At 32.1% G+C, this 13,706-nt stretch overlaps 1 pseudogene; it reads right to left on the bottom strand.

Annotated features, from left to right (window-relative positions):
* Positions 1-10,658, bottom strand: part of LOC141398365 (protein sidekick-like) — a 69,476-nt pseudogene extending 58,818 nt beyond the window's left edge.
* Positions 10,659-13,706: the final 3,048 nt, after the last annotated feature.

Here is a 13,706-nt window from a genome sequence, read left to right as displayed (position 1 = left end):
TATTGTAGCCCTAAAGAAGTAGAACTTATCTCTTTAACAGACCGTACAACATAAACTCCATCTAAGGCATCAAAATTGATAAACTATAAACATTTTTACATAATTTCTGGAATTCTGGTCAGTAACTGCCAAACTGTTGGGAGTTGAAGCAAGTAACCTATTAAAAAAATCTTCCAAATAATGTTCTCAACAATTCTTCAGAACATTCTGAAACTATAAAATGCTTATTTCATATTGTTTCAGTGGTATTTTGTATCATATCTTTTACAACACGTATTTCACACACAATTCACACCAAAAGTTTATACTCGCATTTCGAATTTCACCACATTATTGACATATTTATTAAAACGTCATTGAAAAGTATGCTGAAAACAACGTGATAGAGGCATTTTACAACAATGGCATGTTCAGAAGAGTTATGTATTACATTCGAGCGAATATTTTTCTCAAAGATAACTGATACAAAATGTATCAGTTTCGGAGATATGGTGCGAAATGTATACAAACTATGAAATTTCTAGATATATTATAAAATTTAAAGCATTAAATGTAGTTTTTCGAGTTCATTATTTCTCTAAATATTTTATTCTTGCCCTTATCTACAAATTTGCTTCAGAGGTCAGAAGAATATTTGCATTGGTTTCATAGGTATAGCCCCAAATTGCTTTAAAAAGTCAATATTTAACAATGTTTAGATGGGGACATAAAATCCAAGCTGTATCTGACATAACAAAACCCAACTAGGGTTTTTGTCGTTTGGGTCTGTACTTTCACAAAATCCTTAGCTCAAATTGTTTGCACAAGATTACCTTAAAAATGTTGCACAGTGAAATATAACACTAATTTTTAATAATAACGTGTCACTGTATATAACTACCTGGAGTGGATTCAAAGTTAATATTTTGCAGCGTATTAAACCGAATAAGCCATTACTTTCTAATGTAAACAAGTTAATTTTTGCATTAATTACCAATTTCATGAGTGCGTTTTTTATGTAAGAGAGAGATAAAATAAAGCTTACTACTGCCGCACCGTTTATAGAAAACCACTGAAAAAACGAACAATTTGTCGCCATTACTTATTTTACTTGCAATGAAATTGTAAACAACAAAATTTTTTATATTTATTATTTGTTTCCTCAAACCAAACTTACAGAATTTTAAGACTTTTTATTGAGAAATTACCTTATAAAATCTGATAAATAGCAAAAAACGGGCAAAATCGGGTTTTGAAACCTAGTAACACCAATGCAGAAGACTTTCTGTGATGTGTTTCAGGTGTCAAAATCACGGCCAAACACGGCCAATTTAGTATAAGTCTATATGAAGTGAGTTTAAGAAAAGTAAAATATTTATTTTAGACTTTTTATGTTTTTTGGTCGCAAATTGTTTAAGCTATAAAATAAATAAATTCGTCTCGCAATTGCCAATCTATTCCATTTTACATATATTTATATTTGGTTGATTTTTGCGCGGTTTTAAATACATTGAAACATGCCTTATAATATACATATATTTTTTTAGTTTTTCTTCGAAATTCTCACTTTGACGGCAATTTAAACCGCGATAATGGCGCTATTTCGAAAAATATCATTCATATTAATACATTTTAACATGCTCTTTTTTCAATGCCTACTAAAAAATTATTATTAGTAAAAGTTGCAAAATCTACTTTTTGCCTCAAAAACTGGGCAAATTACCTAAAGTGCAATGTTACAAAGGTAGTGACAAATTTAATATATCCCTCAATTTTCTGTAGGAAGATGTGAACATAATCGAAGGACAATATTTGTCATACATTAAGTATAATCTACATATGAACATTCAGTAAGAAATCAAATATAAGATTTTTATAACGCTTCCACACACCCAGACAAACCGACAGGCAAACAATAAAAATCAAACTTTTTAAACGATAAGAATAACAAAGTAGTGACACATTTTCAGTAAATTCAATACTGTTGTCATGCCAAAGAGTTTTCCAATCAGTTTCATTCGATTTAAATGTCATGTTGAAAGGTGTTGTCTGGTAGAATTAAGAAATCTTTTTTTCATTTTAGTTATTCACAGACAACTTGCTTTGTGCAGAGCAGTGCAGTGATTGGGAAACAGAATTCAATTCCAAAGAACAGGAAAAGAAATCGAAAAAATACATGCATGATAAATCCAGAAAAATAAAAATTTAATAGAGTTCGTTTTTTGATTTATTAGAATTGCATAGAAAAGCATGCATATTTTTTTGTTTGGGGGAAAAATAGCACACAGGTGTCAAGCCACCAGCACATGAATTGTAGGATTTAAACACTTGCATTTTTGAGGATATTCGTTTTTTTAATAGAAAACAAAATGAAATTGAAATGGTTGCCAATCTCTACAAAGATTGTTGAAAATTCACGTTTTTTCTTTATTTCTAAAACCTAGCAACAATGTTTGTTTCCGTTTTTAACGCATGTAAAATGGGTTTGGCTCAAAAATAATGACAGCTACATGAATATTTGGTGGCATTACTCATTCAACTAAAAAACGAAAAAATTCTGTGTGAATTCATGTGGAGTGAAGTGTAAGGTAAGTGTAAGGTTCAATGAAAGTTCGTCATAAAGGTTGAACATTTATACTAGGGATGGCCAAAAACACACATTTACAGATTATACATTGCGCGTGTGTGAGTATAAAAAATCAGAACGACCAACATTAGTATTACACTATCGAACCAACAAAAGTTCAACATAAGTGCAGTTTATGGGCTGTTCGAGGGTCCATTGGACATTTTGGCGAATGATACTCGACATTCTATTTTTCGTCGGCAAGTCCATGCTTTCTGGCATAATGGTCCAAAAGCTCTAAATCTTACGGTGACCAGTTAAAATGAGTCTTGATCCGATAACTATCACTTCCAAAATGAACTATATCGGTCCGTTCTTTCAGCTATCTTGTCCGCAAAACTGCAAAACTTTTGCGCTTTTATCGAAGTCAAATTTATGAGCACAGTATAAGCATTTATTCGCAACGCCCACAATCGTGAAGTTTTATAGCCCAAATCTTTCGACATTTTTGTCGGAAAGTTTATACGTCCAAAAAAGGCCACGACATTCTTAAACTCTCTAATTACACAGTTTTATGAAAAAGATTTTGATTATGTAGTCCGAATTCGACCTGTGTATAGATAAAAGCCTCAACTTAGGCTGACGGTATAAATCTGTCGGCGAACCCGGCTGATACTTTTTTATGTACTTGTTTTCCAAGTTTGACTCCAATGTGCAGACAGAAGTGACTAATCTTTGGGCATTGTCCTTGGACAGTTTTTATGTCATCAAGTCCATTAACATCTTCTCGTACAATTGAAATAAAAAGAAGCCGGAACAACAACTATTGGGGTATCAGATTAAGTTTTTTCGACTTAACATATTTTGTCAGGACTTTGCTGAAAATTTGCCGAGCTTTTTTCAGGGATATTTTTTGCAATGTTTTTGCAAAGACCGTTTCGTTTCGTCTCAAACAGTACTGCGAGTAGGGTTCGGAGTCTATGGGTCGTAGTTTGTACCTGTCCGGCTTTTTTTGTTTCTTAATGGAATTTTTTGGCTTGCACGGATTCTATCACTTCTGGTAAAATAGAAAAGTTTTGATGTTTTTATATTCTTTTACAGTAGCACGCCATACAATCAACTTTGAAAAAGGAGCCGTAGACAATTTTTGATTGGAAATGTTCGATACAAGTCTAATCTGAACATGCGATTCGAGTTATTTTTCTTTTTGGATGTATTTACTTCAATTAACTAAATAATGGTATACAAATAACATTAAACGGTTTTTGAGATACATCTTCTTATCAGAATCAGTCTTAGTGGTAAAAAATGTGTTCAATTTAAAACTTAATAAGGCAAAAGTAATACAAAACTTCTTTAATGGAATGGTTTTGATATCTACGTATGTACTTTAAAGAATAAGAAAAGGCGTTGTGTTCGGGCCGAACTGTTTATATCACCACCACATTAAAACACTGTATACCTTTAATCGACCCTGTATTCAAACGTGAATTTATTTTGACTACTTTCTGCATGGAGGTTCTTCTAACAAAAGGATTCCCAAAATCCATATTACAGACGATATTTTTAAAAATTAGGATAATAGTTTCGAAATAAAAAAACTTCAAAATACCGGCGGAACTTTTTTATGGGGACTATACCGAACATGGTTTGATATGGTGCATTTGCAATTCTAAACATCCAAGGACTGATCTGTTCCAAATTTCAAATTGGTATCTAAAATATACTTAGCACTCTCTATGGAATTTATATACTTAGTGTCAATATTGCATATAAAATCAAATAAAAAAACCTTTATATAGCTTTACGTAAAGCTACACAATGTTTTTAACTTTCATGATTTTGGTCAAGGTGGGCCCCCCGAAATGAAATCCTGCGTACGTCCGTGCTACATATATATACAATTTGCATACTGAACTATGTACTTAAAAGTTGTAATTATTCTCTGGCAAAGAACATTAAACCATTGACATGCAGTCAATAAATTTTGAATTATCCATTAAGTTGTTTTTAAGTTATTCCTACTCCCATGGCAAATGTTGCCAACTAAACTTAAAATGAACTTTGCAAAAACACACTCGACAATGCAAGGACATGTGTGATGGCTGGCTGCTCAAGTGATGAACGAATGTAGACACTTTCTCCATAACTGAAGAACTATTTTAAATGTCCTCAAAAGGAAAAAAGTTTTATATTGAATCAAAAGGGTAGTCATCAAGATGAATGTGCTTCTAACTCAAAACGATATCCTTGAATCTATTGAAAACTGATGATGATTTGAAGAAACTATGACATAAAGAAATGAAAAGAATTTAGTTTGTTTTGTATGGAGAGAGGAGCTATCTAAATTTTGTTACATGAAAGTCAATATTTCGCAATTTTTTGTAAGCAGATAAAACATTTCGCAGAAAATAAAAACTTTTTCCCTTGAGTTGTATATATGGCAATGCAATGAAAAGGGTTTCCTTTGATGTATGAAAATATCAAAGAATACACAGAATTCATTGCAGACTCATCCAGACAATTGCTTTGCATGTCGTATTTTAAGGGGTTATGGCCACATCTTGAGCACGAAAAATTAAATTTTTTACAAGAAATCTACCAAATATTTTTAGAAGATTTTGCTTTCATCTGATAGATCATATTTTGAGTTAATTTCTAATTTTTTTGTTGAAAAATATTGCACAGTGTTCTGACAAATGGTCGCCTCTAAAGCCATTTGCGGTGCCCACTGTAGCTCGAAAACGAGTAAACTGTTTTTGTGGGATCACTAACAACCTAATAATCTTGTACTTAAGCGAATAGGAATTAAAAAATATCCATTTAAAAAAATGTGAACTGTCAAAGTCAGAATATCGATTTTAACTAAAAAATGGATAGTTTTTTTTTCGCCATAAATCCGTCAAAATTTTATTAAGGAAGTCTGTCGCTTAAGTACAAGCTTTTTATATGTAGTATATGTACGCAGGTAAATAACATTTTTATACACATCATCATGATTTAGTGTGAATATACTTTGATATAATAAACTACATCTTAAAAGTTATTTGAGTTTAAAAATAATATTTAAATATAAAAGTACCCTCAGTCTATGAATGAACAAAATGTATATAAAATAATACTGGTGGACCCAAAGTCTTATGCATCAATCCACAATTTAAAGAATAGCAATTTGTAGATGAAAAAGAAGTTTCGAGCGTATATTTTTAAATGCAATAAGAATAAAATAAAATCCGCTATCAACACGAATAAAATCCATAATCTTTTATACATTAATATACTATCACATAACATACATAGCACTATATTTTATAACTCAATCTATATTTGACATTTGGCTTTATTAATGAGAAAGAAACATAATTGATGGAGATACTTTTAGGCGGAATTTCGCAAATTAAATTAAACATATACCCAGCAAAGCAGATATCCGTGGGAATTTTTTGACCTTTTATTTTTAAGAATTAATTTTACGAAACGGATACACAGATAAAAATATATAGATAAAAGGACGCTAGATTTGATATATTTGATGGATTAAATTATATATGTAACTTTTTTGCGTCCTTAATCGGGCACTTTGGTTTATTGTATATATGATTACTAGGAGGAATAAATGAAAATTACAAGGAACCCCTCACAGAATATGAAAGAGGACCGGAAAAGAATAGGAAAAGAAGACACGTGTATCGGCGTTTTGAAAGTTTACGTCGGGAAGTAACCTAAATAGGCGTGGCAAGTTGCGCCCATTTCTACAGGATTTGAAATATTCGGCATTAGTTTCCTTGGAATCCTTGCATTCTTGTTATAAAGTGTCTTTGGCAATATTACTGACAACAATGCGGGGTATCTTTTTATGAAAAAAATTAACCCTCATGCGTGTCACTAAACGGGTCTTTTTAGTCCCATTTTTCAAAAACGTTTAAAAACTCCTTTAAAATGTGATCGTATCAGATCAAAATATTCTACAAAATTATTTGTAATAAAATTTTACTATAGGTCCCCGAATACACCAAAACTCTAAATAGTTCCTAAACGCCTGTAATCTGCCAAAAGTAAAATCACGTTTTAGGGTTAATGTTGTACTTTATCTGAGTTTATTAAGTTTTGTCCCACAAAACTTCATTCTAGATAAAAGACGTCAAAGACAAAAATAATCTCCATTTCAATATAAGTCACTGAATAAATGGAATATGTATTTGCAATATATGTATATCAAAAAAATACATACATCAAGTTTGCCAACAAAACAACCAAATATTTTTTGAATAAATTTGTTTTGTTCTTTTTGCGAGTTGATGCATGAAAGTAGCATGAAATTTAGAAATATTCTATTCAGATCGGACTTTGAAAAATTACGTATTTCAGTACTATAAACTAAAATAACGTCATCAGGATAAGTCATAGGTTTCTGATATTGTATGCGAAAATGCGGGGATAGTCTACGACTATTGTCCAGTGAATATATATTTGACATACGAGTCCTAACATCCACGGTTTTGGCATGGTTCTAAATACTCTAATGATGGCGGCTATTCCTGATCTGATAAAATTGACCGCAAAAATCAACTCGCAAAAAGAACAAAACAAATTTATTCAAAAAATATTTGAAATATTCGGCATCAGATTCCTTGGAATCCTTGCATTCTTGGTATAAAGTGTCTTTGGCAATATTACTGACAACAATGCGGGGTATCTTTTTTTGAAAAAAATTAACCCTCATGCGAGTCACTAAACGGGTCTTTTTAGTCCCATTTTTCAAAAACGCTTAAAAACTCCTTTAAAATGTGATCGTATCAGACCAAAATAAATCATCAGGATAAGTCATAGGTTCCTGATATTGTGTGTGAAAATGCGGGGATAGTCTACGGCTATTGTCCAGTAAATATATGCGACATCATACATCCATGATTTTTGCATGGACCATGCAAAAATCATGGATGTTAGGATGATTTTTCAAAATAGTCTGGCTTCATCCCATTGTTGTTGTTTTAATATTTAAAACAACTAATTTGATAGTGTAGAAGGTTTGGCATTGTTCGCCAAGGAGTAAGGCGGGAAGAGTAGTTTCTATCCTCGCCACAGGATCTCATCAGTTCCCTTGTTTTTCGTTTGTGGATATTCTGCACCGAAGTTATTTTTCAATAACTTCTTCCACAAAAAACTTTTTATACCCAAACATCAATCGTCAGCTCGAAGTATAAAGGTGAACCAAGAGGCTGGCTTGCTATGTAACAAGAACAAGAACTAGCAAAATCGTTACAGAAATCATCATGTTTCTGCAAGATCAGCAATTACACACAAATCATGCTGAACAGATATTTACATGATACTATCAATCCTTGCTCTTTAGGAATTCAGACGCTGCACCATTCTAAAGGTACTTGGCCAACACTACACTGGTTTTCCATGGCAGCTGACTTTCTTTAGCCGCTATAGATGGGGTTGTATTCCGAAAAACGCATTCACACAGTAGTTGTTTATGCCATCTGCGACTACATCTGTGTGAATGCATTCAAACCTGAATGATAGGCTTACTGATAAAGGGGTCTTCTTTTATATCGGAGTCTTCGATAGTGCTCAGAGTGACATTCTGACAGATTTGAATACTGTTCCATGACGTTGCACTTATATTTGCGAACTACACTTGTGCTGTATAGCTTGCAACAGACCGACCTATCGCCTTATATGGAGTACCTACATTTCAACTTGTTGCATATAGCAGTGGGATGCGCGGACTACTTTCATAAGCTATAGAATGTGACCCCAGGACTTTGGGGTTATTAGTGTTCAGAATTATTGATTTATCGACCAGCACGTTTAATAGGGCTATATCTCCGCAGTCCATGTGGTGAATAGAGTGGCCGTAGATTTAGTGAAAATAAGGAGTTCAGCCTTTCACAAATGATATTAGTCAAGGCGCCAAGATCGTACAATCATCCAATGTAAATGGGACCACTCCATTGCCTACGCAATGTGCATGTGCCAACGTATGTATGTAATTATGTTATAAATCAATTTATATAATTAAATCAACATTAAATCAATGTACACTATACAATCATTAACACTATTATTTGTGGAATTTCATTAATACTTGAAAAAATATGCGCAGCGGTTGCAATGAGCAATCGCCGCATAACCAACCGACCAGGTGGCGGTGACAATGAATTACTGATGATTTTCTGTGTGTGTGTGTGTGTGGAAATATTTTACGAAAAATGTGTGTTTTGTTGGGGAAAATGAATGGGAACTCAATTATTATGATTGGTGGTGTGATTATGGTGAAAATGTGTCAATGGAGTAAACAGTATTCTACAGTCTATGGCTCTCTGCTTGCTTTTACTATAATATCGCCTTTGTTATATTAGTGTTTAAAAATCTGGCTACTGTTGGTGGCACAATTTTTGCCATTGATTGTCATGTAAAGTAAAGAAGCATAATAAAAATAAAGAAGCTTTTAGGTGTAAAGCATTGTATTCCAACGACAATGTTTTGGAACAACAAACGCAACAACATTTGGAGAAGGAATATAATGGAGAAATTCATTAGAAATTCAAAGGAAAGTGCAATAGACTAGAAGAGATAGACAGTGGTTGGTTATTGTTGCTAACCATTGAAGAGAAAAAATGGAATATTACAGAATTATCAGTTAATAATAGATAATTTAAAAGAACATATTCTTTGTCTTAATGGTGATATACGCATTGTTGTTAATAAAAATATCGTAAAATGTCTTAATAAATTTAATTAAATTAATGTTCTTCTCAAAAAAAGGCCAGCGACACATTTTTTTAATGCACAACCATTAAATAGGCATATTAAATTTCTTTTAATGCTATTAGCACTGTCACATTGCATTTAACTTCCTTGGATTGCTGCTTTGACCTTCTAGAAGTTCCTTTAATACAGTTCATGGCATTCGATAAGAGATTTTGTCGCCTTAAAGAAGCAAAAATACGAGTAATGTCCTTAGGTTTCAGTATCCTAAGACATTTCTAATTAAAAACATTGTCAATAGAAAAGTTTATTCTTGAAATATTTTCTCTTTCTCGTCACTTCGCAATGATTTTGTTAGGCTTTTTCTTTATTGAAGAAAACTTAACAAGAAAGAACAATTACATTAAAGAAAAATAATAAGTACTTGGAAACGAGAGTCACAACAGAGTATTGAAAGGTCCTTGGGCAAAATACAAAAAGAGATTAAATAAAAATACTATGACTGTTATGTTACTGTGATAATAACTTTTACTGCTTACCTCTTTGATTGATTTCTTTAAAGATTGTTGAGGCTATGGCAAAAGCTATTGATGTAAATTTATAGTTTCAAAAACATGTAGACCTTTTGGAACATATGTATGTTGAACAATTCATTATTTTTGGAAGTCGATTTTTATAGGAATATGTGTGTCACAATAACCAAACTCAATGACCAAATCATACTCAGAAAAAGAAGGGGAAATAAATGTAAACCAAAACAAATCAAATACCATGGAGAAATAATTTAACCTGAAGAAACATTTTTATACACGCCATTAAAATTCAGCTAAAAAAAGAACTTCAGAAACATAAAAGAGCCGCATATTATTTTTCCACATTATTATCAAACAATGAAATTTAACCACTTTTTATGTTCTCCATATCAATTTCAAGCGAAAATACATTTGGGCTTTTGTTCTTGTTTTGCGATTTGCCAACCATAAAACCAAAAGTCATAATATCATATCAATGCCACAATCAAAACAGAAAAAGGACAGAAATATTCCCAAGCAAAAAGAAGTAAGCAAACAAATGTTTAATAAAAACACTTACTTAAGACATGACACTGTAGAATTTCCTTTCGTCCTTCACTAACTGTAGAACATGACGATGATGGTTGTGTGGTAAAACGTGGCGATTATAGCTGTTGAAAATAAAAAGTGGGGAAACAATAATATTAATTCATTTAAAATTAAAAATTGATTTAAAATATTTTTTAAATAATAAAATTAAAAAAAATTGTTTGGAATTCCATTGGAATAACAAAAGAAGAACATTTTATTGTAAGTGAAAAAGGAAAGCCGACGATTCGAACCCACACAACTACCGTGTTAGCGTTCAAGGCCAAATTCATAACTTCCAAAGGCTGCGCTAAAAAAACGTTTGTCATTGAAGTCTTACAAATTGAACGGACAAACATCCGTCAATATCCCACAGCCGATATGTCTGATGACATATCTAGTCACATAAATTTGTGGTTATGTGGGTTCGCTTTCCTTTTTCATTTGCAATAACATTTTCGATAACATTTTCGTCATTGTGAAAAACTTCTTGGTAAATAATGATAGAATAAGCAGTAGTGTACCGACAAAAAGCGGTAAAATTAAAACGAAAAATTGTGAATGAAAAATTTAAATAAAAGTTGACAGCACTTTTCCTATCGTTAGAGCTTTAGGAGTACTTTTTATTGGTCTCTAACTTACCGAAAAATATCGTTAATTTTCGAAATTATAAGCATTCAAATATTTAGATTTTTCTTAGTAACTCAAAAATAGGTTAGAGAATCGCACTACAGAAATCCTTTGATCAATATTTTCTATAGGCATAGGAGTAACTGATTTAGGTTGCTTAGTTTCTTATGGCAAAGCCGATTGATACTTTTCTACTTGTTTTTTATTGCAAAAAATCTTTGATCATTCAAATCATTAATTATCTTTAAAATCATTGTATTGTTTCAGAAGAAGGACACATCTGACTATTTTTTATGATACGTGAACTACATGTGTACATATCTTTATGAGTAGTCCACTCTAATAAAACCGTTTCGGCAAGGTTTTTTAGTTAAAACAGTATATCTCACAATTGTTTCTAGGGATGATTTATTATAGACTAGCAAAATGCCCGGTACTTCGTATGCGGAAATGGAATAGTATACAAATGAACACTGAAAATTTTGATGTACTAATACATATTTGAATTGATATTAATTTCGTTTAAGTACTGTTCGTACACGTTATGTTCGAATTTCAAAAAAAAGACCTCTACACTTCAACAGCGGCCTACATTTTAAATTCCAGTCCATGTTTTATTAGAAAGGTATGGGTATTTTCCACATCCACACTTTCCAACCTAATTTTGGAATTCGTGATATCAAAATGTAGAAAACCTGCAATCGAAAGATGTTAGCCTATAAAACAGTTAATTTCTGAGGTATTTTATTTTAGGACTTTTAATTCTCAGGGTGTAAAAACCTTATTGTAAAACATTAGGCGCAAAGATCTACCTTTTCAAATGAACTTACTATAACGTTACGAATAGACAACAAAAATAAAAACATTTAATTAATTCTCTTTCGAGTTGAGCTGTTAGGCCTTTAGAGATACATTGAAAAATTAGGAGTCTACCGAAGTCCCACGCATCCAACCATTACACTACGTTTCACGGGTGGTAAATCCGATCTTCAGGTGTATTAGGATGTTGTTTTTGTGGCAGACGAAGGCAAAGCTTGGTAACTGGTATATATATCGAACTTCATTAGATAAATGTATATGCGAAATTATGTCAGTTAATTGAAACTCCAAACTTTTCCTATAGTCCTGCTTTGGTAATCCCATTTTTCAATGTTCACAAATACTATGGTAAGTTTTATTCCTACATCATTAGTAATTGCTCTTCTATATCAGAAGATTTTATTTTTTGATCATCAATTATTGTCTACTAAAGTATCACTATAAATGGCCTTCGCCTTAATAAGGCAAAAATAAAAAATAATTTCAGCATGAGCCAGGCTGGGATTCGAACCTGGGTCTCCGACAACTGAGTGTCAAGGTTGCCGGCGTCTTAGCGTTCTAAGCCACCATCAACTTGTCAAAACTTTAGTAGACAATAATTGATGATCAAAAAATAAAATCTTCTGATATAGAAGAGCAATTACTAATGATGTAGGAATAAAACTTACCATAGTATTTGTGAACATTGAAAAATGGGATTACCAAAGCAGGACTATAGGAAAAGTTTGGAGTTTCAATTAACTGACATAATTTCGCATATACATTTATCTAATGAAGTTCGATATATATACCAGTTACCAAACTTTGCCTTCGTCTGCCACAAAAACAACATCCTAATACACCTGAAGATCGGATTTACCACCCGTGAAACGTAGTGTAATGGTTGGATGCGTGGGACTTCGGTAGACTCCTAATTTTTCAATGTATCTCTAAAGGCCTAACAGCTCAACTCGAAAGAGAATTAATTAAATATCACTATAAATGGCCTTCGCCTTAATAAGGCAAAAGAAAAAAAAAATAAAAACAATTTTGTTGAAAAGATACATTTGACTTTTTCATTTCAGTACATTATAATACCAACTGATGTCTTCATTTACTATCAAAACATTTTTTTAATCAAAAATAAGTAACAAATATTTCTCTCCTTAAAAGAATATATGTGTACAACATGTTAATTTAAGCTTCGAGAAGAATATTTTACCGTTTTCTTCTACCTTTTGTCGATATATCGCGAAACAAATTTTGACAGCAAATGAATTCTACGGCCTGAATTCGCCTTTTGGGATCACCTTCCTAAATTCGCCTTGGTGTTAGAATAGAAACAATAGTACAATATTTAAAATCCGGGACCTTAGCTCAGATTTTACAGTTTTAGTTCTACTTGTTCACCCAATGCCAATGGTATTATATGTAGAAACCTTTCATACATTTAAAGGCGGATTTTAAAAAACATTCTGATCCAATCTCAACAGTGATCCTCATAAAAAATTTCATGTATCGATTCACTCAATACCAGTGCTTCAATATTTATTTGATACTTCTACACTTACTGAACGACCACCTCTTACAATGAACCTGCAAATAAATAAAAAATCAGAATTCCAACTCTATTCCTAAGCCCAATAATACATTTATTCCAATTTTGTACTTTTAACACACTAATTATAAATCAGAATTCCACCTTTGAAGCATTGTGGCGTTTTTTTAATTGGGATAGCGTTTGCAATTTTGTTTTTTCAAAATAGTCTGGCTTAATCCCATTGTTGTTGTTTTAATATTTTAAAACAACTATTTTATTAGTGGAAAAGATTTGGCATTGCTCGCAGACACTTTCGTCGGAGTTGTATGAGGTTGCCAAGGAAAAACTTCTCATTGAACTTTTTTCTTTGCTT

This window comes from Musca autumnalis, unplaced genomic scaffold (assembly GCF_047663935.1).
Source record: "Musca autumnalis isolate F117 unplaced genomic scaffold, ASM4766393v1 scaffold_3, whole genome shotgun sequence".
NCBI classification, from domain to species: Eukaryota; Metazoa; Arthropoda; class Insecta; order Diptera; family Muscidae; genus Musca; species Musca autumnalis.
The sequence above is the reverse complement of the archived record's forward strand: the minus strand, read 5'-3'. Positions and strand labels throughout refer to the sequence as shown.